The 27,967-nt window shown below is 37.5% G+C and overlaps 1 pseudogene; it reads left to right on the forward strand.

Moving 5' to 3' along the window:
- Positions 1–22,034: 22,034 nt before the first annotated feature.
- On the forward strand, positions 22,035–22,711 carry LOC143653146 (ferritin heavy chain pseudogene; annotated as a pseudogene).
- Positions 22,712–27,967: the final 5,256 nt, after the last annotated feature.

The following is a 27,967-nucleotide window of genomic DNA, read 5'->3' on the forward strand; positions in this document are numbered from 1 at the left end:
CCTCCCCTTAAAGGAAACCTCATATACACAAACACACACATGTATGCATGCACACAACGTTGGGTTCCATATCAACAGAGCCCAGAGAAAGCTTTCCAAATGGTTGCTTGAATTAACATTTCTTCAGCCCTTCAGTGTGCAGTGCAGCCCTCCAAAAGGCCTGGGAATGGTTGTTTCCAGACAGAACCCTAGAGTGTTGAGAGCCTTTTAAGGCGGAAACTCTTGGAACAGCGCCCATCACATGTTGTGAGCATGCATACATGTTCAGGCGGGCATGGGGATGTTCAGGCAGGCATGTTCAGGCAGGCATGGGGACTGGTTCCGGGAGGGCTTCTATGTGGGGGACGCAGGGCTCTCAAAGGCTTTAGGGAGGCCTTGCTCCAGCCTTGAGAAGGAGGCTTGGGGGAGCGGGGCAAAGATGACACCTGGGGTTAGTGATGGAGGGGGTGCTTGTGCATGCCTCGTCTTTAGGAACTGACTTCTGCTTGCTTTGCAAAATGTGCAAGTTACTAAAGCAGCTGATACAAATGATTTATTTTGCTAATACTAGCCTTCATTTTAGCCTCTTCTTTCCTCCCTTCTTTCCACCTTGTTCAACCAAACATCTATTTACAATTTGCTTGAAGACTTTTTGTGATCTGCAGAATATAGTTCACAATATGCAAATGGTAGTTTTTGTTATGTGGTGAGATGGTGGATAATATTTTTATTCCTCTTTTTTTTGTTTCTAAATTTTCTCCGATAAACATGTTTACTTTTGTATTATAGAAGGCTATGGGGAAAACATTTTCAATGTTTGCATACAATATGCCCCCAATAAATTGGACACAACTCCTCTTTGTGCTTTTGTATTAGAAATATAAAAGGAAAAATAGCGTTTAGGACAGTGAAGAGATAGGTACTGCCAAGGTTTTAGACCTATGCCCTTACTTTCATTGTCCTCCCACACTCTTTAAGGGTCAAAGATTTAACTAATTGCTTGATCCTCCAGCCTACATTTCCCTGCCTCACCAAACTCCCTCACACCTGCAAGGTGGAGCACCGTCTTGAACCATATTCTTCACTTCAGCTGCTTTTATAAATTAACTTTCTAAACGGGGAAAGCAATACTCCACACCGCTAAGCAGAGGCAGTTTCACTAAGACAGATGGAAACAAAGAAATGGGACCACATCCACTTGAAGATTTGCATAGGCACAGACACTGAAAGTTGGGGCCTCTAGAATTCAGCTAAGTAATTCATGCAACTCCTGAAAAGTTACCCCTCATCTTGGTCCCTGACCTCATTCAATGATCCTCTACCTCTTTAAAACTGCAGCTGTATGAATAAGGGCTAAGAGGGCTCACCCCAGAGTCACGCTATCTGGGTTCAAACTATTATGCTGCCAGTTCAGCTCTGGGGACTTGAACAAATCACTTCACTAAACCTCAGTGAATGGTGATAACATGTGGATTAAATAAGATAATGCTTGTGGTACTTATTAAGTACTTAATAGATGTAACCTATTTTTAATTTCAGTAATTCTGCCACTTCATCCTGCCATTTCTCACCTCATTTAAATTGCTACCATTTAGACTTCTATTTTTAGTTGGAGAATATTGATTTTATTTTGTATAATTTGGGGAATTTTGTCTGGGTTGCTTCTGAGATGTCACAAATCTAAGGGAGAAAAGAATTCCTTGGTAATTAACAAGCTTCTGTTGAACAGTTGCTCAGCAGAGCATTCTGGGTATGGAGGAAGAAAGAGGAAGAGAGAAGGAGAAGGAGGAGGAAGAGGCAGTGTAGACCAAAGTTCTCCATGTAGTAAGGACGAATGAAAGATCAGTCAGAGTGAGAAAGGGCCCCCCTGGAGGAATTAAACATTTGTCATAAATGATGTGATAGAAAGGAATCAGCAAAGAGCTATAATAGTTACTTGAGATTTAAAGCTGTACAGTTAGAATAGTAGCTCTCAACTGGGATAATTTTGTCCCCCATGGGGACATGTGGCAACGCCTAGACATCTTTCTGGTTATCACAAATGCGGTAGGGCAGATGCTACAAGCTTCTAGAGGGCAGAGGCCAAACATCCTACAATGTACAGGACAGCTACCCACAACAAACAATTATACAAATGTCAGTAGTGCCAAGGTTGAGAAACTCTGATTTGGAAGTTTCCTACTTTTTGAGAGAAGTGCATTCTTGCCTACCTTTGCTTCTTAAAAGATGAGTGCTCACTGAAGTTATTATAAGGGTTTTCAAACACGTGTATTCCTGACAATAAGGTCAGTGTTTTCAGGTGCAGCTCATAATAGCATCCTCCTTTCCTTGCATTGCTTCTGGGGCATATCCTCACTGACCTTATGCCCTCACCCTACAAACACTTCCTTCATTTAAAGAAAGGAATCAAAATATGGGCAACAGTAGTCACATATGTTAATGATTACACGATCTCACAATAAAATTCCAGGCCCAGTAGTCTTTTCATCAATGCTTCTTTAGATAAATCAAGACACTTCACCAGAATGGGCTGCTATCCAAACCAGATTAAATTAAAAGAGCACGTAGCAACTACAGGAAAAAAAAAACTTATCAACACAATTAATCAGAGAGAGTTTTGCTAGCTGTTTGTTAATGCATTTCACCAAACAACTGAGGAATGTGACTGCTGGCTGTTGACTCTGGTAACCCAAAACCATTACACTGTGTTAAATTGATAAATTAGTGTTTATAAGAACCTTTACCTCCCTTTACTGTATGACTCTCTGCTTGACATCCTTTTATAAGAGGATGAGTCTAGTTTTCTAGTCTAGTGTGTAAGGCAGAGGGGCTCACACAGAGTGATTGAATTTACAACCCAACTGCATTGCCTCATACTCAAGAGGACATAGCCACTCCAAAAGCTTCTTGAAGGCTGAAGGCCATATCCCCTCTTAGAAGTTGCTCCTTTGTTCATCTCCATAAGGGGAGGAAAGGTCTCTCCACGAAGCCATGACCTTCTCAGATGAGAACACTAGGCTATGCCCTCAAATCACATTCCCTTGCAAAACTACTTGACTTTAGTAGCTAATTCAAATCTGAAATGTGCCAAGCAAATGCAAATGGCTTACAGACAATCAACCATCATTGTCGAGGAACCTTAAGTAAATCAATAGTTCACTAGCATTTGTAAGAGCTGGTGAGTGCATGTAGCAGGATCTAAGGGGATGGCTTAAAAGCCTGAGTGTTTTAAAGGCACTAGCACCAGAGTCAGCCTCAATGACAACAACAGTTGCTACTGCTTAATGAGCATTTACTATGGCCATTGTGCAAGGCACTTTCTCTCCATTGGGTCATGTAATCTTTAAAACCATCTGTAAGAACAGTATTATATTTCCTGATTTACAGATAAGGAAATCAGGCTGCTCCAAGAGGACAAGTATCCCTCTGTCTGCCTCCCTTGGAAATCCTTGGAGGCAGGAGGTTAAGAAGATTCACTGAGCAAAATTTGCTTTTGTTCAGACTTGACAGGGTGGTGGGTGAGATGGACTGCAGTAGTCCAACAGACTATAGAAGAGTCCTGGGAAAGAATGTAACACACCCAAAGCTAACAAGGGAAGGGGAGGCTTGGGCACTCAAGTCAAGGCCGAGATAGTCTTGGATAGTCTGATTAGAACACAGTCACAAGAGTACGGAGCTAAGAGTGGAATGCAGTTACTTATGATATGAGAGATCATAGTAGGCGTTAAATAACAGTGAATCACTTAAAAAGGTTATTAACTTGTTACTTCTCTATTCCATTTAAATCGAAGAAAAATAAATCTGAGCTTGGTGCTAATATGTTTTTAAACTTTAACACTTTTTCTTCCCCTTTTTAAAACAAAGAGAAAGAAGACCATAGACTTAGTTCTTAATAAGGAATCCAGCTAGAATTTAGGAAAAGAGGTTTGTTTTTCTTGTATTTGTTTTTATGGTGACCTTCTACTTATGGCAAGAAATACTGGTTTCCCATTCATGGTAATAAGTTAAAGTTCCCTTTAAAGATGAATGTATTCTTGTAAATGATTTGATATAAAGAAAACTGGTTAAATGGTGGCAAAGGTGACACATGGATATGACAATACCCAAGAGAGTGGTATGGGAATGACTGAAGTTTGGACTGCACTCAGGTGTCCAAGAGATAGAAAACACTCAGGAAATCAAGGGATCCATGAGGAGGACTGTGAAAAAAGAAGAGCAAGATTTGATATCAGATTAGATAGTCACAGGTGAGGAAAGTAACAAAAGGGAAATCCTACTTTGTATTTGTTTGTGTGATATCGTGAAAAGCAATTTAGCAAAAGTTTTCTTTGATTAAGACTGGTTAAAAAGTGAAAAGCCGTGTCAATTAACTGACTAATTTGTTTACATTAAGGTAACTCATCACTTTTTTGTTCATCAAACAAGTTGACAGGTTAAAATACACATACACACACACATGCACACAGGTGTGTGCACACATAGGCAAACGCCTGACCTGAGCAGTTGCTCTGGTGTCACCCCGAATTGCTCTGTACAGGAACAGAAAGAAGATCACAACCCAGAGATGGAATTGAACTTTCACCTGCAAAGAGTGAGCAATTTTGTACCTGGCGGTGGGTTCACCCGCTAATACAATGTTCTCACGGGCCTCGCAGCACCGCCTGGGTTCTGACATGTATACCAGTGGGGTGAGGAGTAGATACGGAGAGTGAAATGAAGCCATCATCAGCTGTTAGCATTTCAGGTCAAGCCAGCTCCACAATGAGTTTTGAGGAACGGAGGCCTTGGGTGGCTGAAGGCCTTACAGGAGCTGGTGGGACCTCAAAGGGAAGAGGGAGGTGCTGGCGCTCAGCTGGAGGGCTGCCGAAAGCCATTTTACTAACTTCCCATTTTGATAAGGGTAGCACCAGCTGAGATTAGCATGAGCCAATCAGCTGGTGTTTGTATATGATAGTTTAGATTTTTGCTGTTGCCATATATTTCAAATAAACAGGAAAAAATGAAGGACTATTCTAACAGCCCTATATGTACTCATGCAGATTTAATAAATGTGAACATTCGCCTGATTTCATGAATCCACCGGGAGCCCACAGCTCTCTAGCTGTTTGTCTGCACCTCTCTGCCTTTTCTGAATCTCTGGGACCCACCCAATTCTGGCCACTTCCTATTTTTTTTTTTTTTGTTTATTTGTGTATTTATTTATTTTATAAAGCCAGAATACATTTACTGGCCTTACCTCATAAGCACTCTTTGGACTAAAGCTATTTCCTGGCACTAGTCAGAGAGCCTCCATGCTTCCATCAGTAATAATAACTGACATTTATTCGGCACTGGCTCCATGTCAGGCCCTGTCCTAAGTGCTTCATGGGCATCATCCATTTATCCTTCACATTAATCCTATGAGGTTATCATGATAACTTCCATTTTAAAGATAAGAAAACTGAGGCTTTGAGATTTTGAGAGTTGCCCAGCTCAGAAGCCCAGGGACATTCATACCGCTGACCCCTGGGGCTGGGTGGAGCTGACTTCCTTAACCAACACGGACGGCTCCCCTGAACTTTTCTGTCTTCCCAACACCTAAATCAAATGGATTCCCAATACCAGCTGTGCACAAAAATCACCCAGGGCATTTATTAAAAATGCAATGCCCAGATCCACTATTCACGTACTAAATCAGAGTTTACTGGCCTGCACCCCAGGAATCTTCACCTAAAACCACCTCCCCAGGTGCTGCTAGAGCACACTGCGTTTGGGAATCTCCATTTGGGATTATTGACTTTTCAGGCCGTCTGGAGCCAAAGAGTCTGGGCTACAAGACCTCCTGTCCTCTTCGCTTTGCAAAGGGCTGCTCTTGTTGTTTCCCTTTATACATACTCATCATGTCCTTCAATGAAAGTAAAGGTTCTGGGTCAGGGCAAGGTTCCCAAAAGATATGGAGGTCCTGAGATGCCTGGCTATGAAAGGAAATTTAGACATCTAGATCCTCTGGCTACTTGCCTTCTGTCCAGAGGGAGAATTGTCACATGCAAGCAGGGGTCAGGTGGCCAGAAGAGGGAGGAAGACATAGGCCTCCCCAGCTGCCCTACCCTCTGCTTTCTGGGGAGATAGACAGGAGAAACCCCTCAGGCAACTGTTCTCCTGCTGGACGAGAGGCTTTTCTTCCCTGCATGTCCATCAACTCTGCAAATCAGTTGGTGTTCAGCAGGGCCCTGGGTCAGGAGTCACAAAAGCTCAATCAATATTTTTTTGTCAGTCAATAGTATTGATCTGACCCCATGGCATCCCAGGGAAAGCAGAACCATGGAAGGTTAGCCAGAGGTGGGACTGAGAGGTCACTTGGTCATTTTACAGTTGGGAAGCTGAGGTTCAGAGAGGGAAATGAAAGGGGGATGAAATTTATATCTTGAACCTTATTTTATCTGTGAGAAGACTCAGACCCAGAGACATGTTGAAGGACTTACCCTGAGTCGAATACTGTTAAGTAGGCAGGTTGGTTGGTTAGTTAGTTGATCCAGAACAAAGAACAGAATAGCCTACTGGAGTTACCAAATTAGTTTTCTGAACTATGTTAATGCATCATCTCTCTCTTCCTCTGTCTGGTACATATTGAGTGGTTGACGCCTGTGTCAGTAGGTACACTGTATTTGGAAAGTCATTCTCAGAAAGCATTACACCTATTATTTAAACTTACTTAATTTCCAAATTACTGTATTTGGAAAGTCATTCTCAGAAAGCATTACACCTATTATTTAAACTTTTCCTTACAAAAATCTAAAGACATGTGATAAGACCTGAGGTTGTCAAGGTCTGGATCTTCTTAATAATTTCTCTTTCCATAATCTTATCTGGGTGTTCATTATTAAACAACTCTTGGGCTTTATCTGTTCAGTTATTACTCCATCAAATTCTTTTGTTTATTTTATTTTTTTAATTTTAAAACTGTAGACAATCAAGTGCAAATAGTTTCCTGTCCATGCTGTAAAATCCTCAAACTTTTAAGGAAAGGAATAACTAAAGTTCATTGAGCATGTGCTATGAACCAGGCACTATTCAAATCACTATATGTGTCTTATCTTACTGAACTTTTGCAATACCTTTTAAGGTAGATGCCTTTATTATCTCCTTTTTTTCTTTTTTGCATGGGGAAGCATGGGGAAACCAACCCCGGTCTCCGGCATGGCAAGTGAAAATTCTGCCACTGAGCCGCCATCACACTGCCCTATTATCTCCATTTTATTCAATAAGGAATCTAAAACTCAGAAAAGTTCCATAATTTGCCTGAAGTTACACAAGTGGGACCAAAACTCATGTGGACTTACTGGAGAACCTGACCCCTTAGCCAAAGTGTCCCTCATAATTCTGAAAACAGGATTTGTGATATTAAAAATCATTTGTTTTATCAGGATTTCAATGAATATTTATTGAGTGCCTTTGATAGGGAAGGCCTTGCAGTGAATACAGATGTTATCTCAAAGATAGCCTTTCCATTCATGGGGTGTCAATCAATTAATATAATAAAAGGCAGAATGTCCTAAGGGCTACATTGGAGGCACAGATAAAGGATAAAAAAACAAAAGAAGGATGGCAGGCAATCAGCAATGACTTCCTGGAGGAGTGGGTATGTAACTTCCTCGAATGACAAAGAATGCCCTAATGGTAGGGATAGGGGCAAGGCAGACTCCTGCTGCCTCGCAGCATGGGATAGTGAGTGGGCTCCAGTTCAGGTTCCATTGCTTATAAACTATGCAGCTTTACCTCTGAGCCTTGGTTTCCTCACCTGGCAAAGTAGAGATAATTACATGAACCTCTCAGGACTGTTGTGATGATTAAATAGCATAATGCAACTGAAACTCTAGAACAGCGCACAGTAGGGGCTCGCTGGTGCTCAGTTCCCTTTCTGGTTCAGTGAATCATTTCAGAACCCATTGTTCTGGGGCCACTGTCTAACAAAGTATAGTTTGTGTCTCTGAGAAAGCACTCTTGTTAAGTCTTGGCTTCAATCAAACATTCAAAAGTGGGCTACTTAAACTCACAACAGGGTTTGTAAAGGAAATGAGCAATGATGCTTAACTTTAGTAGTGTAACTCGGAGCTACTGTTATAGAACAAATGGGTTGTTTATCAGCTTTCTATCTGTCCTTAACAAAACCATGTGAAATGAGGCATTAAATCCCTGGTTTTTTAAAAAGATGACAAACACAAGCTAATTTACTGGAGTAGAACATATTGAGCCAAATGTTTAGTTTTGCATTAAATCTATATCTAGCATTTTCATTAAAAGGGGCAAAATGTAGACTTTATTGATGCTTCAGTGCCCATTTCAGATTAATGCTTACCATTTAAAACCATGCATGAAATTGCAAATGTATCAGCAAACACATAAGAAGAACCAGAGTAAGTGCTGTGTGCTTATTCATAGCCAGCCATTTCAGAGGCTACCCCAACGTACTATTGCAGGGATTATTTGCACACACTTGCCTAGCCTGTGAAGTTAATATCCCTGATTGCTTAGTTAAATACCCTCCTAGATGGAGAGAGAGAGGACATGGAAGAAATGAGGGCCCATATAATTTTTGTGTAATGAACAATTAAGTCATGATATATTTCTTGAATCATAGTTGATATTTCCAGGGCAATTAGGCCCTTCTGAAAAAGTTGTTAGCTTCCTTAACCATCATGCATGACCACAGTTTCATTGAAGTAAAGGAACAAAAAGGATGAAAGATCTTAGAGTAAAAATGATCATTTTGGGGGTGCATGGGTGGTTTGGGGGTAGAATGCTCATTTTCCATGTGGGAGACCCGGGTTCCATTCCCAGATCATGCACCCATCCCTCCTCCCACCCCCCCAAAATAACATAATTTTTCAAACACCAAGCCTAATTTGTGCCACCACCAATACTAATGAAATGAAAAATCTCCCTCTTATGAGACAAGAACCTTCATTTGAGAGAAGGATCAAATGAGAGGGAGAAGTTGTAACAGAGAAGACGGGGTTTAACAAGTGATTGTGGCTATTGAATCCTACATTGGTAATTCTTGTTGGTTCCTAGTGTATTAGAACAGTTAGAAGGAAATATCTGCTACTGTGGAATTGAAATCTGTACCATATTTTGTAATTTGCTCTTGTTAAATTGTACTTAGAAATTTATCACTTTTCTGCATATGTTGTTTTTCACAATAAAAAAAAGTTTAAGAACTAATTCTAAAATCTTAACTCAGAAATTATCTTTAACAAAACTTAAGTGCTGTTTAAATAAAAAGTAGGGCAGGTTGGCACTAGAAGTGGGCTTTGGAGAAGTAGGTCCTGGTGTCATACTTCTTGGGCTCAACCCTCAAATCTGGTCTATCAGCAGACCAGCCTGAATATGGAATGGAAGAAGGTTAATTATTTAAAGGGAGAGAGCTGAATCCTGAAAAGGAAAACAGAAAGGGATAGAAGGCAATGGAAACAACAGACGACTAGGGTACTTCAAAGAATTCTAATGTCACCGAGGGGTAGGTGTCAGGGACCAAACTCCCACTCTCGCATCCATAGGACAGACCCAGGCCTAGAAGCCAGAGTGGAAAGTTGAGGCTGTGGAATTATTTCACACTAGAATGAGGGTCCATAGAATAGGTTCACACCAGGCACTACAATACCACAGCAGCTCCACATGCAGGGTCTGCCCCAACCACAGCAGCGACGGTGATCACTAGCTATCAGAGCAAGTTGTGCAAGAATAGTGGCCAGGAAGAAATTTCTTATTGGCTTTAGAGAGAGGTGGGGTGTGTCAGAGAAGAGAATAAGAGACTTCTAGACATTTTGTTTTTACTTTGTGTTTCATCTAAAGAAAAAACAGTTAGCATTTCCCTTCTACGTTCAGCTATCCTCCTTGTAGTCATGGGATACAAGGTTAAACCCTGACTAAATTCATAAGCTCCTCACCCAAATTTTAGAATGGCTTTTGGTATTCCTTCAACACCTACAAGGATTCTAGTGCTATCTTGAGGAATCCCAACTTTCTGTTTTGCGTCCAGATTCCCAGAAAATAAAGCATCAATGTCTAGGCCTTTAGTTCACAGAACAGTAATTCTAAGGAAATAATAGGTGGTAAACAAAGAGTTCTATGATCAGAACAATTTGGGGACACTTTGTGAAACAAAATTAAATTTATTTCCCTATTCTTCAGGATTTCCCAGAGCCTTTAAAATGCTAATGTGCCTTATGAATCTCTAAAAGATGATAAGATATGCCAAATTTCTCAAGCTTATTTGACCCCAGAATCCTTTCTTACCAACTCCACCGCCCATACTCATTGAGGCTAGTGTTTTTCTAACAGTTACTTTGGAAGTTATTTTGCTAAGCCTTGAAACTGAGGAATTTTATTTCCACTTAGGATAGAAAAAACCACAAGGAAATGTTGCTCCCGCTTAAGCAATAAGAAAAAGATGAATAATCTACAAAAATATATTTTTTTATCCCATCAGAAAACTGAGCTGTAAAGCAAATAGGGGGACTGAATTTCAAAGGATGACAAGCCCTTCCTAAAAGAGACAGGACACATCAACTGTTTCCTTTTTTGGTAGAGCAAGGGAAGAATGGGTAATCCTCATTAAATTGGGCAAGAAGAAAGCAAATTCTTAAAAGCTGAGTATAAACTATAATCCTTGAGTCCCCAGACAGAGGAAATATATTACCTTGGATATATTCCAATAACAAAATCCAAACCCAGCTCAACTAAAATCTAGATTGGCTCAATTTCCCACACCAATAATCTGACAAAAGAAGACACATGTCCATTTCCAGATATAAATAATATTTACCTCATTTTGAACTTGTCTTTTACTCACAATGTCTGGCTTTCAATGGAAACTACAAGACACACAAAACAAGCAAGCAAGAAACAACCCATTGTCAAGAAGTTAAATAGCCAACAGAACCAGACCCAGAGACTTCTCAGGTATTATAACTATCAAGCAACGATAATTTAAAATAACTATGATTAATGTGTTAAATGATCTAAATCCTAAAATCAAGCTGGACTATTTAGGATTAGGAAGGACTGCAATCTCATCTGGCTATAATGTGATCTTTTACATGAACAGGACCCCTTTAGAGTGACTTCTGAATAAAAAAAGACCCATTTACTGTGTCATTCAATTCTTTATGTCAGACTTTCCTTCCCTGGGGATTTCTTTCAGCATCATTCTTTAATTTTAATCTGGCTATCATAAAAATTAAAAACTTTAATTTTAATCTGGCTTGCTGACTGTTTTTGTTTCTTTTAGCTCATTAGGCATTTTCTAAAAATTTGATTAGTCAACATTTTTTACTAGGATATTTTATATAAAATCTGTACTTTTTATTTCCAGGAACATTCATGCAGGCACTGTTAAACTCAGGGGAGGCTGCCTAAACAAGAATCTGGAGCCAGGAGCACAGGGTGAAACTTGAAAGCCTGGAGAACTGAAGCCAGCATAGCTAACATAAAGACTTTCCTGTTGTGTATCTTTAGTACCATTAACATCAGCAACAGTCTTCTTAAAATAACCTGCAGCAGTCAACTATTTTATTAGGAAAAGGAAACAGTTTTAAGTCAATAAAAAATTGCATACTTGTTTGTCTTAAGTTAATCTCTACTTTTTCAAAAAAATCCATAATTAAGGACTTTACTAAATTCTATCAGTTTGTCTGAATAAATTTACTATGTTTTATGTTATTAACATAAAATAATAAAATAATTATAAATAATATTGGAATTATGTTTTAACAAAATTTCAAACAATTTAACTTAATTAATCTCTTTACAATATTGAATGATCCCAAGAAATCTTCCTCAAACCAACTTATTATTTGACTGAATTCAATCTTTATTATTTTAAAACTACATAAAGAGAAAATCTTTGTGATCTTGGATTAGGCAAAGAGTTCTTAGATATGAAATCTAAAGCATGATCTATAAAAGAAAATATTAATAGATTGGACATTATCCAAATTTAAAACTTATGGTCTACAAAAGACAAGCCAAAAACTGAGACAAAATATTTGCATAACAAGTATCTGAGAAAGAATTTATATCCAGAATATATATTTTAAAAAACTCTCAAAACTCAACAGTAAGAAAACAGCCAAATAAAAATGTAGGCAGGGGCAGGAATGCTTGCCTGCAATGCCAGAGGACCCAGGTTCAATTCTCAGTGCCTGCCCATGTTTTAAAAAAAAAAAATGTAGGCAGGTATATGGGAACACTGCATTTTCTGCATGATTTTTCTATAAACCTACAACTTTTCTAATAAAAAAACAAACAGAAATAAAAGTAGATAAATGCTAAGAGTTACTTTCAGAGCACCTCTTTTGTTGCTCAGATGTGGCCTCTCTCTCTCTTTAAGCCCAACTCTGCCAGTGAAATCATTGCTTTCCCCCCTATGTGGGACATGACATCCAGGGGTAAAAATCTCCCTGGTGGCATGGAAGATGACTCCCAGGGAGAGCCTTGCCCTGGCACCATGGGATCAACAATGCCATCCTGACCAAAAGGGGGAAATGAAGTGCAACAAATAATGTATCAGTGGCTGAGAGAGTTCAAATAGAGTTGAGTTGGCAACCCCCAACCAAAACCATTCCTACCAAACCTAAAGAACACCTAGGGCATTATATAAGATTCTACAAAGGTTCCATGCACTAGAGTAACTTTCTAGAAACCTACAACCTCCAGTTAGGTCCCCAGACCAGATAAATCCTGAAATGCAGAGGTGCCAGCCCTTCAGAACATCTATTGGTTTCATTCCCCTATCCCATATTATTGACAGCCCCTTCCAACATGATAAAGTTAGAATAGCCCAAATACCCCTAACGAGTGGGAGAAAGACCAAAAGTGATGGTAGAGTTATACAGAGAAGGTAGGGTTTGACAAATGAATATGATTGCTAAATCATTATATTGGTATTTCTTTTAGTCTCCAGTATCTTATAGCAGCTAGAAGTAAAAACCTAAAATTATGGAATTGTAAACTATACCAAACTCTGAAATCTGTTCTATTATTAATTGTTACAAGGTAACAATTTATTGCTTTTTTCTATATGTTATCTCTCACAAAAAAGAAAAAAAAAGTTTATTGTGATGATTTAAAAAAAAGGAGACACATGATTTTAACATATACTGCATGAAAAATATAACAAATGGCAAATAAATACAGGAAAAGGTGCTCAATATTATTGGTCATTGTGCCAGTTTGAAAGGATGTATGTATCCTAGAAAAACCATGTTTTAATCCTAATCCCATTTGGTAAAGGCAGCAGTTTCTTCTAATCCCTGTTCAGTACTGTATTTTGGAAACTTTAATTAGATTATCTCCATGGAGATGTGACTCACTCAAGAGCGGGTGTTAAAATGGATTGGTCTCCACCCATTCCAGGTGGGTCTCGATTACTTTACTGGAATCCTATAAAAGAGGAAACATTTTGGAGAAAGCTGTAAATTCAAAGTTAGCAGAGAAGAACAACAAAGCCACGAGAAAGCTAGAACAGAGAACGCTGCAGAACCATGAAGCAGAGAGTCCACCAGCCAGTAACTTTTAGAGATGAGGGAAAACACCTTCCCGGGAGCTGGAGAAGAAGCTAGCAGAAGACACTGTGTTCACCATGTGCCCTTCCAGCTGAGAGAGAAACCCTGAACTTCACTGGCCTTCTGGAACCAAGGTTTCTTTCCCGGGATGCCTTAGATTGGACATTTCTATAGACTTGCTTTAATTAGATTTCCACAGCCTAAAACTTGCAACTTATTAAATTCCTCTTTTTAAAAGCCATTTCATTTCTGGTATATTGCATTCTGGCAGCTAGCAAACTAGAATAGTCATTATGGAAATATGTATTAAAACCACAATGAGATACTACTAAATACCTATTTGAATAGCTTAAAAAAAAGCTAGCAATAATAAGTGCTAGTGAGGATTGGTACTAACAGGAACTCCAATACACTGCTGATGTGGATACAAAATGGTACAGCCACTTTGAAAAAACATTTTGGCAATTTCTTATTAGGTGAAATCCACAGTTACCATATGACCCAGCAAACCCATTCCTAGCTATCCATCAAAGAAAAATGAAATCATATTCACATTAAAAACTCATGTGAACTATTTACAATTATTTGTAATTGCCCCAAATTGGAAACAACTAAAAGGTCCCTAAACTAGTGAATGGCTTAACAAACTCTGATACAACCATACAATGGAATACTACTCAACAAACAGTTTATGGAAATAAACTATTCATAAGAACAACAAAGCTGAATCTCAAATGCATTATGCTAAGGAAAAAGAGCCACACACTATGTGATTCTATTTATATGACAATCTGGAAAATGGAAAACTAAAAGGAACAAAGAAAAGATGTGGTCACCAGAGATTAGGAGTGATGAGAAGGTTTGACAATAATGGGGCAGTAGAAGGAGAATTTCTGGGAGTGATGAAACTGTTCTGTATCTTGATTGTGGTGGTGGTTACATAATTTTATGCATTTGTCAAAACCCATAGAAATATAAACAAAAAATGAATTTTATTGCATGTAACTGCAAATAAATAACAGAAACTACATTAAAGATGGAGAAACAGCTTGCCTATATATAATAAATATTATGAATTTGTTTTTAATGTCATGCATACTTATGATGGTGAAATCTTCATTTGTATATTTTCTTTGATACACCTAAGAAGGCTGAGACTTCTTCAGCAATGACTTAATTCTAAACACATTAATGCCCAGTACTCTGTTAGCGATTGGAGATGCGTTGAGTAAGTCCCAGGGTGGCACTTCCCTCAGTGAGTTTCCTGTCTAGTGAAGGAGACTGACAGGAGCTGACAGTATTGACAATGTGGATGGCTTCAACAGGAACAATTTTTGAGCTTTTGTTATAATAAATCAGATTTGATAAAAAAATACAAAATAACTAAAAACTTCCATCTGAAAAAAATAAGATCACAAAAGATGAAAGCAGAGGAGGGTGAAAACTTGTCTGAGCAGTTACAATCATTAGAAAAAGTAAATATTAAATGTGAAAGGAATAATAGGCTTCAGTATATCTATAACCTAGTGTACCAGTTTGAAACTGCTGTATACCTCAGAAAAGCCAGGTTCTTTGGTCCACATTCAATATTATTGTGTGGGATCTTTTTGATTAAGTTCTTTCCATGGAAATGTGACCCACCTGATTGTGGATGGGAGCTTTTGTTTAGGTTGTTTCTATGGAGATGTGTCTTCACCCATTCAATGTGGGTTGCTTTCTAGACACCTTTAAGAAGGAACCGTTTTGGAAAAAAGATGCAGTTGACACAGGCAGAGATGTTTGGAGACAAAGAAAGAAAACGCCCTGGGGAAAGCTGTTTGAAACAAAAAGCCAAAGCCCCCAGCAGACGCCAGCCAGGTGCCTTCTCAGTTGACAGATGTGTCCTGGACCCATTGGCCTTTCTTTGGAGTTAAGATATCTTTCTCTGGATGCCTTAGTTTGGATATTTCTATGGCTGTAGAACTGTAAAATTGCAACTTATTAAATTCCCTTTATAAAAGCCATTCCATTTCTGGTATATTGCATTCCAGCAGCTTTAACAAACTAAAATACCAAGTCAGCCTAAGTGTGGGTTACCAACTGAGAAATGTTCACTAGAAGAACAGATTTTAAAACTTTTACATAAAGTAAACAATGTTATTAAACTTCGCTAGTCCTCATTGTTGTCAGAGACAGTAAATGTAATTCTTTTCAGAGTAGGCTTTGGAGTCAGACAAACTTGGTTTTAATCCTGGATTTACTACCAGATCTGTGACTTTGGATAAGTTATTTAACCTCTCTCTAAAATATGGATAGATACTAATATCTACATTACAGAGTTGTCACATGAATCAAATAAATAATGAATGCCAAAGGTGTATAATAGTATCTGATAGATATAACAGGCCCTCAGTGAAAACAATGTTAAAAATAAATAAAAAGAACAAAATTAGAGGACTCACACATCTTGATTTCAAAACCTGCTACAACCACAGTAATCAAAACAGTGTGGAACTAGCAAAAGAACTGACATACAGAGAGAGGAATCAAATTTAGAGTTCAGAAATAAACCCATAAATCTCCAGCCAATTGATTTTCATCTAGCATTAAAGAACATTCAGTGGGGAAAGAATAATCTCTTCAATGAGCAGTGCTGGAGAAACTAGATATACACATGTAAAAGAATGAAGTTGGACCCCCTACCTCACACCATATACAAAAATTTACTGAAATGGATCAACAACCAAAATGTAAGAGCTAAAACTATAAAACCCTTAGAAGAAAACCTAGGAGTAAATGTTTGTGACCTTGTATGAGGCAATAGATTCTTAGATATAACACCAAAGCAAACAAAGGAAAAAAATAGATAAATTGGACTTCATCAAAATTAAAATCTTTCATCCATCAAAGGGCATTAACAAGAAAATGAAAGGACAACCTACAGAATGGGACAAAATAGTTGCGAATTATATATCTGATAAGGTTCTAATATCCAGGATATGTAAAGAGTTCTTCAACACAACCACAGCAAAACTAATTAAAAAATGGATAAAGTACTGAAATACACATTTCTTCAAAGAACATATACAAATGGCCAACAAGCACATAAAAAGATGCTCAACATCACTAGGCATTAAAGAAATGAAAATAAAAATCACAATGAAATACAACTTTTCATTAAAGTAAAAATAAAAAGCACTAGTGAAAATATGGAGAAATTGGAATTTTTGTACATTGCTAGTGGGAATACAAAGTGATACAACTGCTATGGAAAAGTTTGGTGGGTCCTTGTTTTGGTTTGCTAATGCTGCTGGAATGCCATATTCAGAAATGGATAGGCTTTTATAAAGGGGATTTATTAAGTTACAAATTACAATTCTAAGGCCATAAAAATGTCCAAATTAAGGCATCAATAAGAGGATACCTTCTCAGAGGAAAGGCAGCCAGCATCTGGAACACCTCTGTTTGCTGGGAAGGCACATGGCTGGCATCATCTGATCCTTGCTCCCAGTTTATTGCTTTCAGCTTCTGATCCCAATTTTTTTTTTTCTCTAAGCATCTGTGGATCCTTTCTTAACTTCTCCAGGGTAAACTCTGGATTTCATTTCTCTGCTTAGCATCTCCAAATATCTATGTCTGGTTTCATCTCTTTGCTCTCTGTGTTGGCTCTCCAAGCATTTCTGGGTCTGAGCTTTCTGGTTCCACTTTTTTAAGGACTCCAATAAACAAACTAAGACACACCCTGAATGGGCAGGGCTACATCTCCATGGAAACAACCTAATCAAAAGATCCCACTCAACAATAGGTCTGCCCCCACAAAATTGGATTTAAAGAACATGGCTTTTCTCGGGTATATAACAGTTTCAAACTAGCACATTCTTCAAAAAGTTAAACATCTAATTCAGCAGATATACCCCTAGGTATGTACCCAAAATAACTGAAAATAGATACCCAAACAAATATTTATATATTTATGTTCATAGCAGCACTATTAAAATAGGCAAAAGATGGAAATAACACAAATGCCCATCAATGGATGAATGGATAAACAAATTGTGGTACAGAAATAAAATGGAATATTATTCAGCCACAAAAGAGAATGAAGTTCTGATACGTGCTACAGTGTGGATTAACCTTGAACATTATGCTAAGTGTGAAAGAAGACAGACACAAATTGTCACATGTTGTATGATTCCATTTAAAGGAAATATCAAGAATATTTAAATCCTTAGAAACAGAAAAATAAGTGATTGCCAGGGGCTAGGGGAAAAGGAAAATGGAGAATAACTGCTTAATGGGTACAGAGTTTTATTTTAGAGTGAAGAAAATGTTCTGTAACTAGATAATGGTGAATGTATTAAATGCCACTGAATTGTGCACTTTAGGATGATTAATTTTGTGTTTTGTGAATTTCACCTCAATAACATTTTTAAAAGTTTAGTTAAGTGGGTGTGTTAGTTTATAAGCTGCCAGAATGTGGTATTTAAATAGCCTTTTTTTTTTTGCATGGGCAGGAACTGGGAACCGAACTCAGGTCTCCGGCATGGCAGGCAAGAACTCTGCCTGCTGAGCCACCGGGGCCAGGACTTACATGGCTTTTTAAGAGGGAATTTAATAAGTTACAAGTTTACAGTTGTAAGGAAGTGAAAGTGTCCAAATCAAGGCACCAACAAGAGGTCACCTCACTCAAGAAAGGCTAATGGGTCTGGAACGCCTGTCCACTGGGAGGTCATGTGGCTGGCATTTGCTGGTCCCTTGCTCCTTTTGGGCTCTGTAGCTTTCAGCCTCTGTGTCGGTGGATGTTCTTCACTTCACTTCTCTGGGGCTGGCTTCCCTTGGCTCTCTCCAGGTTCTGGCTTGCTTAACATCTCATGGTAATGTCTGCTGGGCTCCAAGCATCTCTAAACATATGTGTCTGTTCTCTGAAGCAACTGTTCTCCAAGCATCTACATCTGCTGTTTTTGTAGGTCTGAGGCTTTTGTCATCTCTGTCAACTCTGAAGTTACTCTCCAAAATCGTTCCTCTTTTGAAGGGTTCCAGTAAACTAATCAAGGCCCACCTGGGATGGTGGAGTCACATCTCCCTCAAATCAAAGGTCACACCCACAATTGGGTGCACCACGTCTTTGTGGGAATAATCTAATCAAGTTTTTAGCCTACAGTATTGAATCAAGATTAAAAGAAATGACTTTTCTGGGGTACATAGTAGATTCAAACTGGTAGAGTGGGATTCATATGAAGAAAAATATGTAAATTTACTGAGAATATTAATGCAATGTTTTAAATTGGAAAAACATGAGACCTCAGTGAGTCTGAGGTATTATACATACTTCTGTAGTTATCAGTAATATTTTAATACTCTTTCATCAACAATATCAAACGTACCACACCAATGCTATGGGTCAACAATAGTAGTGGATTAGGGTTTTCTTTCTCCTTTTTATTTCTTTTCTGGAGTAATGAAAATGTTCTAAATATGATAATGGGGGAGTATGCACAACTATGTGATGTTACTGTGAGCCAGTGATTGTATACTTCAGATGGTTTGAATGGTGTATGAATATACTCAGTAAAATTGCATTAAAAAAATAAATGTACTAAATGCCATTGAATTATCTACTTTAAGAAGGTTAATTTTGTATTATGCAAATTTTACCCCAATAACTTAAAAAAAATTGAGTGGGACTCATATGAAGAAAAATATGTAAATTTACTGAGAATATTAATACAAAATTTTTTTAATTGGAAAAAATATGAGGTGTTTGGTATTATGTAAACTTTTGCCTAATACAACACTGAGGTAGAATAATTTAAAATATGATTGGACTGGAGAGAGGCATCTGTTCCTCTATGTCAGATGATTCAGACAATGAGGTACACAAGTTTCCTAAATTCTGTGCTTTTTAAGTTCAGTGCTTTGCACATTCTGACAGCCCTTTCATTTGTAGTTCAAGAGTAATGAACGGAAAGATACAGATACAGTAAAATCTAATATGAAGGATAATTGTCTAGTGCTAAAGGCACCACACGTGTTGGAAGGACAAACTGATTATATATAAGGATGAGCGGGAGCTCTTATCTGAATACTTCAATTCTAGTCCTTAAGCCCATGTACAAAGTATACAAAGCAACTGTAAAAACATAGTAATTAGTCCAGAAACCAATTAGTGTTTTCAAACATTTAATATAGGAAAACCCCCTAACGGAATGATTATTAAATGATAGGGACCCTTGGTTAGGTACTTGAAGGGAAATTTTTATTTGGTTCTTTACTTTGTTCGGTGGAGCAAAATACATTTCAGGTAAATTAAGAGTTAAATGTAAAGGAAGGAAGGGAGGGAGGGAGAAAGTAAAACAAGAAGAAAGTCATAGAGGGAATTTTTATTCTATTTTAAATGCAGTTGGATGTTTATTTGCTTTCTGAATAAGGAAAACTTTATATACTTAAGAAAAATGGTACAAATTATAAATGAGATACTGTTATCTTTGATTACACAAACATTTTCAGCTTTTCTGCAAAATAATAAACATTTTTTTAATGGGGAAACATTTTTACAATAAATAAGACAGAAAGTTCATATTCTCCAAAATAAAGACTTCAAAGTAATCTATAAGAAAAGGACACATTGAAAGAAAATATGCTAAAGAAGAAAAAGTGAGTTAAAATATAAAGTAATTCAACTTTATTAATGATAAAACAAATTAAATGTAAAATTATAATAATTGTTCTTTACAATTAAGAAAGATTAGAAAAAATAAATTTAGTTTGAAATGCTAGTGATCAATGAAAGGGAGGGGTAAGGGGGTATGGTATGTATAATTTTTTTTCTGTTTTTGTTTATTTTTTTCTGTTGTCATTTTATTTCTTTTAATGAATTGATGCAAATGTTCAAAGAAATGATCATGATGATGAATATGCAACTGAAAAAAAATAATGGCTCAAAGACCTAAACATTAGATCTAAGACCATAAAACTGTTAGAAGAAAATGTAGGGAAATATTCTATAAACCTTATACTTGGAGGCAGTTTTATAGCAACAGCATTGAAGAAGGAAATAAATAAATGGGAACTTCTCAAAATTAAACACTTCTGCACATCAAAGAACTTCATCAAGAAAGTAAAAAGACAGCCTACCCAATGGGAGACAATATTTGGAAATGACATATCAGATAAAGGTCTAGCATCCAGAATTTATGAAGAGATTGTTCAACTCAACAACAAAAAGACAGCCAATCTAATTACAAAACGGGCAAAAGACTTGAACAGACACTTCTCAGAAGAGGATATACAAATGGCCAAAAGGCACATGAAGAGATGCTCAACTTCCCTGGCCATTAGAGAAATGCAAATCAAAACCACAATGAGATATCATCTCACACCCACCAGAATGGCCATTATCAACAAAATAGAAAATGACAAGTGCTGGAGAGGATGTGGAGAAAGAGGCACATTTATCCACTGTTGGTGGGAATGTCAAATAGTACAACCACTGTGGAAGGCAGTTTGGCAGTTCCTCAAAAAGCAAAATGTAGAATTGCCATATGACCAGGCAATACCATTGCTAGGTATCTACTCAAAGGACATGAGGGCAAAGACACAAATGGACATTTGCACACCAATGTTTATAGCAGCATTATTTACAATTGCAAAGAGATGGAAACAGCCAAAATATCCATTACAGACGAGTGGCTAAACAAACTGTGATATATACATACAATGGAATATTATACAGCTATAAGACTGAATAAAGTTATGAAGTATGTAACAACATGGATGGACCTTGAGGACATTATGCTGAGTGAGATTAGCCAGAAACAAAAGGACAAATACTGTACAGTTTCACTGATATGAACTGACATTAGTGAATAAACCTGGAATATTTCGTTGGTAACAGAGACCATCAGGAGATAGAAATAGGGTAAGATATTGGGTAATTGGAGCTGAAGGGATACAGATTGTGCAACAGGACTGAATATAAAAACTCAGAAAATGGACAGCACAATATTACCTAACTGTATCACAGTTATGTTAAAACACTGAATGTGAGAATGATAGAGGGAGGAGGGCTGGGGGCACAAATGAAATCAGAAAGAAAGATAGACGATAAAGATTGAGATGGTATAATCTAGGAATGCCTAGAGTGTATAATGATAGTGACTAAATGTACAAATTTTAAAAATGTTTTGCATGATGAAGAACAAAGGAATGTCATTACTGCAGGGTGCTGAAAATAGATGGTAATTAATATTTAAAAATTTCAACTTGTGTGTGAGACTAAAGCAAAAAATGTTTATTTGGTACAAAATTTATATTTTGACTACTGCATTTCCTAATATAACTTATGTAGATAGCTTAATTGAACACGATAAGTACATGGAACCTTGAGTAGGACATGAGATTTTGTTGGTTAGTCCAGAGTGATGCCCCGATAAATCCCAGAGTGATTTGATCAGTGAATAAAAAAGTATTTGCAGGCAGACGTCTTCGTGGAGAGTCCCCGTGGTTTCCGGCTTCAACAGTGCTTGAACGAACCCGGCTCACGCCTACTCCCCGTCGGCCGGCCACACTGAGCAGCTTTCAGCCACCTCTCCAGCGCCGCACAGCTGCGCCTCCTCCTCTCCTCAACCGCCCACCATGACGACCACGTCCCCATCGCAGGTGCGCCAGAACTACAACCAGGACTCAGAGGCCGCCATTAACCACCAGATGAACCTGGAGCTCTACGCCTCTTACCTCTACCTGTTGATGTCTTACTATTTTGACCGTGATGATGTGGCTTTGAAGAACTTTTCCAAATATTTTCTTCACCAATCTCATGAGGAGAGGGAACATGCTGGGAAACTTATGAAGCTGCAGAACCAACGAGGTAGCTGTGTCTTCCTTCAGGATATCAAGAAACCAGAACGAGAGGACTGGGAGAGTGGGCTGAATGCAATGGAGTGTGCATTACATTTGGAAAAAAGGGTGAATCAGTCACTACTGGAATTGCACAAACTGGCCATTGACAAAAATGACCCCCATTTGTGTGACTTCATTGAGACACATTACCTGAATGAGCAGGTGAAATCCATCAAAGAATTGGGTGACTACATGACCAACTTGCACAAGATGGGGGCCCCAGATTCTGGCTTGGCAGGGTATCTCTTTGACAAGCACACCTTGGGAAACACTGATGATGAGAGTTAAGCCTTACACTGTCTTCCCCAGAGTCACGGGTAGACTTCTGTGGTCACCAGGACTGTGCATGCATGTTTTCTATTAAATTATATCAACACCCATCAAGTTGTTTCATTTGTACCATTCCTTCAAATAAAGTAATTTGGTACCCAAAAAAAAAGTATTTGCAAAGTCCCCTTCAGGGAATGGTGAGAATGGGGGAAAATTCAATCTCCCCAAATTGAATTCTTGATATTCTCACAAGCAGTGGGGACAACCAAAGCTATAGGCTGAGTCCCCAGTCTTGGGGTTTGTTCATATGAAACTTAACCCCACAGGGGATAGGTCAAGCCTACTTAAAATTAGGCCTAAGAGTCACCCCCAAGAGAATCTCTTTGTTACTCAGATGTGGCCTCTCTCTCCCACCAACACAACAAGCAAACTCACTACCCTCCCCCTGTCTACGTGGGACATGACTCCCAGGGATGTGGATCTTCCTGGCAACGTGGGACAGAAATCCTAGAATGAGCTGAGACTCAGCATCAAGTGATTGAGAAAACCTTCTCGACCAACAGGGAAAAGAGTGAAATGAGACAAAGTCTCAATGGCTGAGAGATTCCAGACAGAGTCAAGAGGTTATCCTTGAGGTTATTCTTACACATTAAGTAGATATCACCTTGTTATTAAAGATGTAACGGAGAGGCTGGAGGGAACTGCCTGAAAATGTAGAGCTGTGTTCCAGTAGTCATGTTTCTTGATGATGATTGAATAATGATACAGTTCTCACAATGTGACTGTGTGATTGTGAAAACCTTGTGTCTGATGCTCCTTTTATCTACCTTGTCAATAGATGAGTAGAACATATGGAAAAAAATAAATAATAGGGGGAACAAATGTTAAAATAAATTCAGTTTGAAATGCTAGTGATCAATGAAAGGGAGGGGTAAGGGTTATGGTATGTATAATTTTCTTTTTCTGTTTTCGTTTTATTTCTTTTTCTGTTGTCTTTTTATTTCTTTTTCTGAATTAATGCAAATGTTCTAAGAAATGATCATGATGATGAATATACAACTATGTGATGATAGTGTGAATTACTGATTATATATGTAGAATGGAATGATCATCTGTTAAGAATATTTGTGTTTCTTTCTTGTCATATTTTTTTGTTTAAAAATTAATAAAAAAAAGATTAGAAAACTAGTATTTTCTGTTAGTGAAGTTGTGGGTAGATGATCCTGTTCTCCACTGAAGTAAGTTTATAGAACATCCTTAGAAAGCAATTTCACAATATTTGTCAAAAATACATCCCTTTCAGCAGGTGAACTCACTGTCCTCCCCATTATATGGGACATGACTCCCAGGGATGTAAATCTCCCTGGCAACATGGGACAGAAATCCCAGCATGAGATGGGACCAGGCATCATGCCATTGAGAAAACTTTCTTAACAAAAAGGGAGAACAGAGAAATGAGACAAAATAAAGTTTGTCTGTAGGGAAGTATCTGAAACTATTGAGATGTGTTCCAGTAGCCTTGATTCTTGAAGACGACTGTATAACTATTTAGCTTGTACAAGTGACTATGTGATAGTGAAACCTTGTGTCTGATGCGCCTCTTTTTTTTTTTGATAAGAATATTAATTTCATTTATTGTGCAGTCGTTGACAACCCCTGGAGTTTCTCTTTTGGAATTTGGAGATGGAATCCACTTTAACCTTGATAAATCTAGTACTTTTTCTTCAAACAGTATCACTGCGGTGGTTCTTTTGGGGAGGAGGGTGAGTATAGGAATGCTCCAGGGTTGTGATGCTCCTCTTATCCAGGGTATGGGCAGATGAGTAAAAAAATACAGATAAAAATAAATAAATAATAGAGAGATAAGGGGTAAAATAAATTAGGTAGATTGAAATACTAGTGGTCAATGAGAGGGAGGAGTAATAGGTATGGGTGTAAGAGTTTTTTCCTTTTCTTTTTATTTCTTTTTCTGGAGTGATGCAAATGCTCTAAAAATGATCATGGTGATGCATACACAACTATATGATGATATTGTGAGCCACTGATTGTATACCATGTATGGATTGCAGGTGTGTGAAGATTTGTCAATAAAATTATTTTTAAAAAAATTAAGATATGTTTCACCCCTTATTTGTTTTACTTTATTCGTAATGGACTTCAATCAAAATAAAGTAGATTTATAAAAAAAAAATACATTCCTTTGGCTCAACAAATTCTTTTCTATAAATTTATCCAAGAAGGAATTAGTATGAAATTGAGGCAAATTGTTCTCAATATAGAAAATTTTATAACTATAAAACAAAGGAAGATAACCAAACAACAAGAGAATTAACAAAATATGACATCACCACATAAGAAAATATTATGCAACCATTAAAATAATGTTTACAAAAGAACATTTTTAAAATGTATTAGAAAGTATTGCATGTTCAGTATAATCTCACTTACAATAAAACATAGAGAATGAATTGGTAATATCTATCGAGATAAAAAATACCATATGACTTAACCCAGCAATTACACTTCTAGGAATTTGACCTAGATATGCGAAATGTGACATGTGAAGGATATTTATTGAAGCACTGTTTTTAATACCAAAAGTCTGATATCATTGGAAAAGTTAGTTATTAAATTTATGCGGAAGGGAAAGTGGACTTGTAAAGTAAAAAATATGCTTTAAAAGAAGAACAGAGTGGGAGGACTTATACTTCCTGATTTTAAAGCTTATTATAAAGCCACAGAGATCAAAACAGCATGATACTGACAAAAAGATCAATCAATGGAACCAAGTTGAGAGTTCAGAAACAGACCTTCATATCTACCATCAGTTGATTTTTTTCCCATCAATTGATTTTTGACAAGGCCCCTAAACCCACTGAATTGGGACAGAATAGTCTTTTCAATAAATGGGGCTGGGAGAACTGGAATACATATCCAAAGGAATGAAAGAGGATCCCTACCTCAGATCCTATACGAAAATTAACTCAAAGTGAACCAAAGACCTAAATGTAAGACCCAGCTCCATAAAACTCCTAGAAGAAAATAGAGGGAAACAGTTTCAAGACCTAGTTTTAGGAAATAGCTTCCTAAGCTTTATATTTAAAGCACAAGCAATGAAAGAAAAAATAGATAAATGGGGACTCTTCAAGATTGAATACTTCTGTGCTTAAAAGGACTTTGTCAAAAGGGTGAAAAGGCAGCCAATTCAACAGAAGAGACTACTTGGATATCTGATAAGGGGTTGATATCCAGTATATATAAAGAAATCCTACAACTTTACAATAAAAAGACAAACAACCAATTCTAAAATGGGCAAAAAGATATGAATAGACATTCCACCAAAGAGGAAATAAAGATGGCTAAAAAGCACATGCAAAGATGTTCATCTTCATTAACTATTAGGGAAATACATATCAAACTCACAATGAGATATCTCACACCTGTAAGAATGGCTATTATCAAACAAACAGGAAACTATAAGTGTTGGAGAGGATGTGGAAAAATTGGAACACTTCTTCACTGCTGGTGGGAATATAAAGTACAACCTCTTTTTGGAGACAGTTTGGTAGTTCCTCAGAAAACTAAATATTGAGTTGCCCTATTACCCCACAATTCCGCTGCTAGGTATATACCCAGAAGATCTGAAAGCAAGGACATGAACAGACTTTTGCATATTGATGTTCATAGCAGCATTATTCACAATCACCAGAAGATGGAAAGCATCCAAGTGCCCACCAACAGGAGAGTGGATAAACAAAATGTGTTATATACATACCAAGGAATATTATTTAGCAATAAGAAGGAATGAGGTCCTGAAGCATGTAACAACATGGATAAACCTTGAGGACATTATGCTGAATGAAAAAAAGACAGATGTTGTATGATTTCACTATAATGAACTAACTAAAATATGTAAACTCAGAGTCTTAAAACATAGAATACAGAGGACCTAGAGATAGACAGATGCTACAGAAGAGGGAGCGGTTACCTAATAAGTACAAAATTGTTAACAATGTTAAACTTACATGTCTGGGACTGGAGAGAGGTGATAGTAGCTCATTATTGGGATTATAAGTAATAGTTCTGTATTCTTGGTGAATTTGGTTGAAAGGGTTGTTTATAGTCATGTATGTCACCAATTAACACTACAAATATAAATAACTTCTCACATGAACTACTACAGTTATATGACATTTGTACAAAGAGTTAATAATAGAGTGGTACATGAGGAGAAATTACATATTGCAAGCCACAGACTATAGTTAACAATATCTTAATATTCTTTCATCAATAGTAACAGGTGTACCACACCAATACTAGGGGTCAGTAATAAGGGGGATAAGGGAAATGAGGTGTTTGGGGTTTTTTTCCTGTGTATGTGTGTGCTTCTATCTGATGTTATTTTTGGAGCAATGAAATTGGTCTAAAATTGAGTGTGATAATGATTGCACAACTAATAATGAGATTGCAAGACACTGTATCCCTTGGATGGAATATATGGTATATGAATACATCTCAATAAAATCAGCAGATTAAAAAAAGACCGTAAACAACCTAATGTGCACAAAATCAGGTATGATTCAGGTATAAAATGGAATACAATTCAGCAGGCAAGAAAAAAGAGAACAGAAAAGAGAGAAGAGCTCTATCTATGTTGACACAATCATCATGATCTATTGCTAAGTGGAAAAAAGCAAAATATACAAAGAATGTACAGCTAACATTATTTGTGTAGAGAAAAAAAAAAGAGAGATTTACAGTTGTGCCTGTATATGCATAGACCATCACTGGGAAGACCACCAAGGAAAGAAGTAAGAAGGCGCCACTGAAAGGGACACTAGATGGCCAGGGGACAGGGGTAGGAAGGGTACTTGGTTTTCACTGTATTATCTCTTGTATCAAATGTCTCACCATTTTTTCTTATTCAAAAGTAAGCTTTAAGATGTAAAAAATGTCAAAATTTAACCTCATTATACATATGTCTTAGTTAACAATGGTTGACATAAACAGAAATTTATTGTCTCATGTTTTTGGAGGCCACAAGTTCAAAATCAAGGTAGCAGTAGGGCCATGCTTCCTCTGAAGTCTATTGGGTTCTGGTGGTAGTTGACAATCCATGACATTCCTTGACTTGTGGCATAACTCAGTCTCTGCCTTTGCCACATAGCTGTCTCTCTGTCACTGTCTCTCTGCTTCTGTCTGAATTTCCTCTCCTTATAAGGACAAGTCATAATGGATTAGGGCCCATGTTAATCCATTTTAGCCTCATCTTAACAAATAACATCTCCAAAGATCCT

The sequence above is a fragment of the Tamandua tetradactyla genome, chromosome 13 (genome assembly GCF_023851605.1).
Source record: "Tamandua tetradactyla isolate mTamTet1 chromosome 13, mTamTet1.pri, whole genome shotgun sequence".
Classification (NCBI taxonomy): Eukaryota; Metazoa; Chordata; class Mammalia; order Pilosa; family Myrmecophagidae; genus Tamandua; species Tamandua tetradactyla.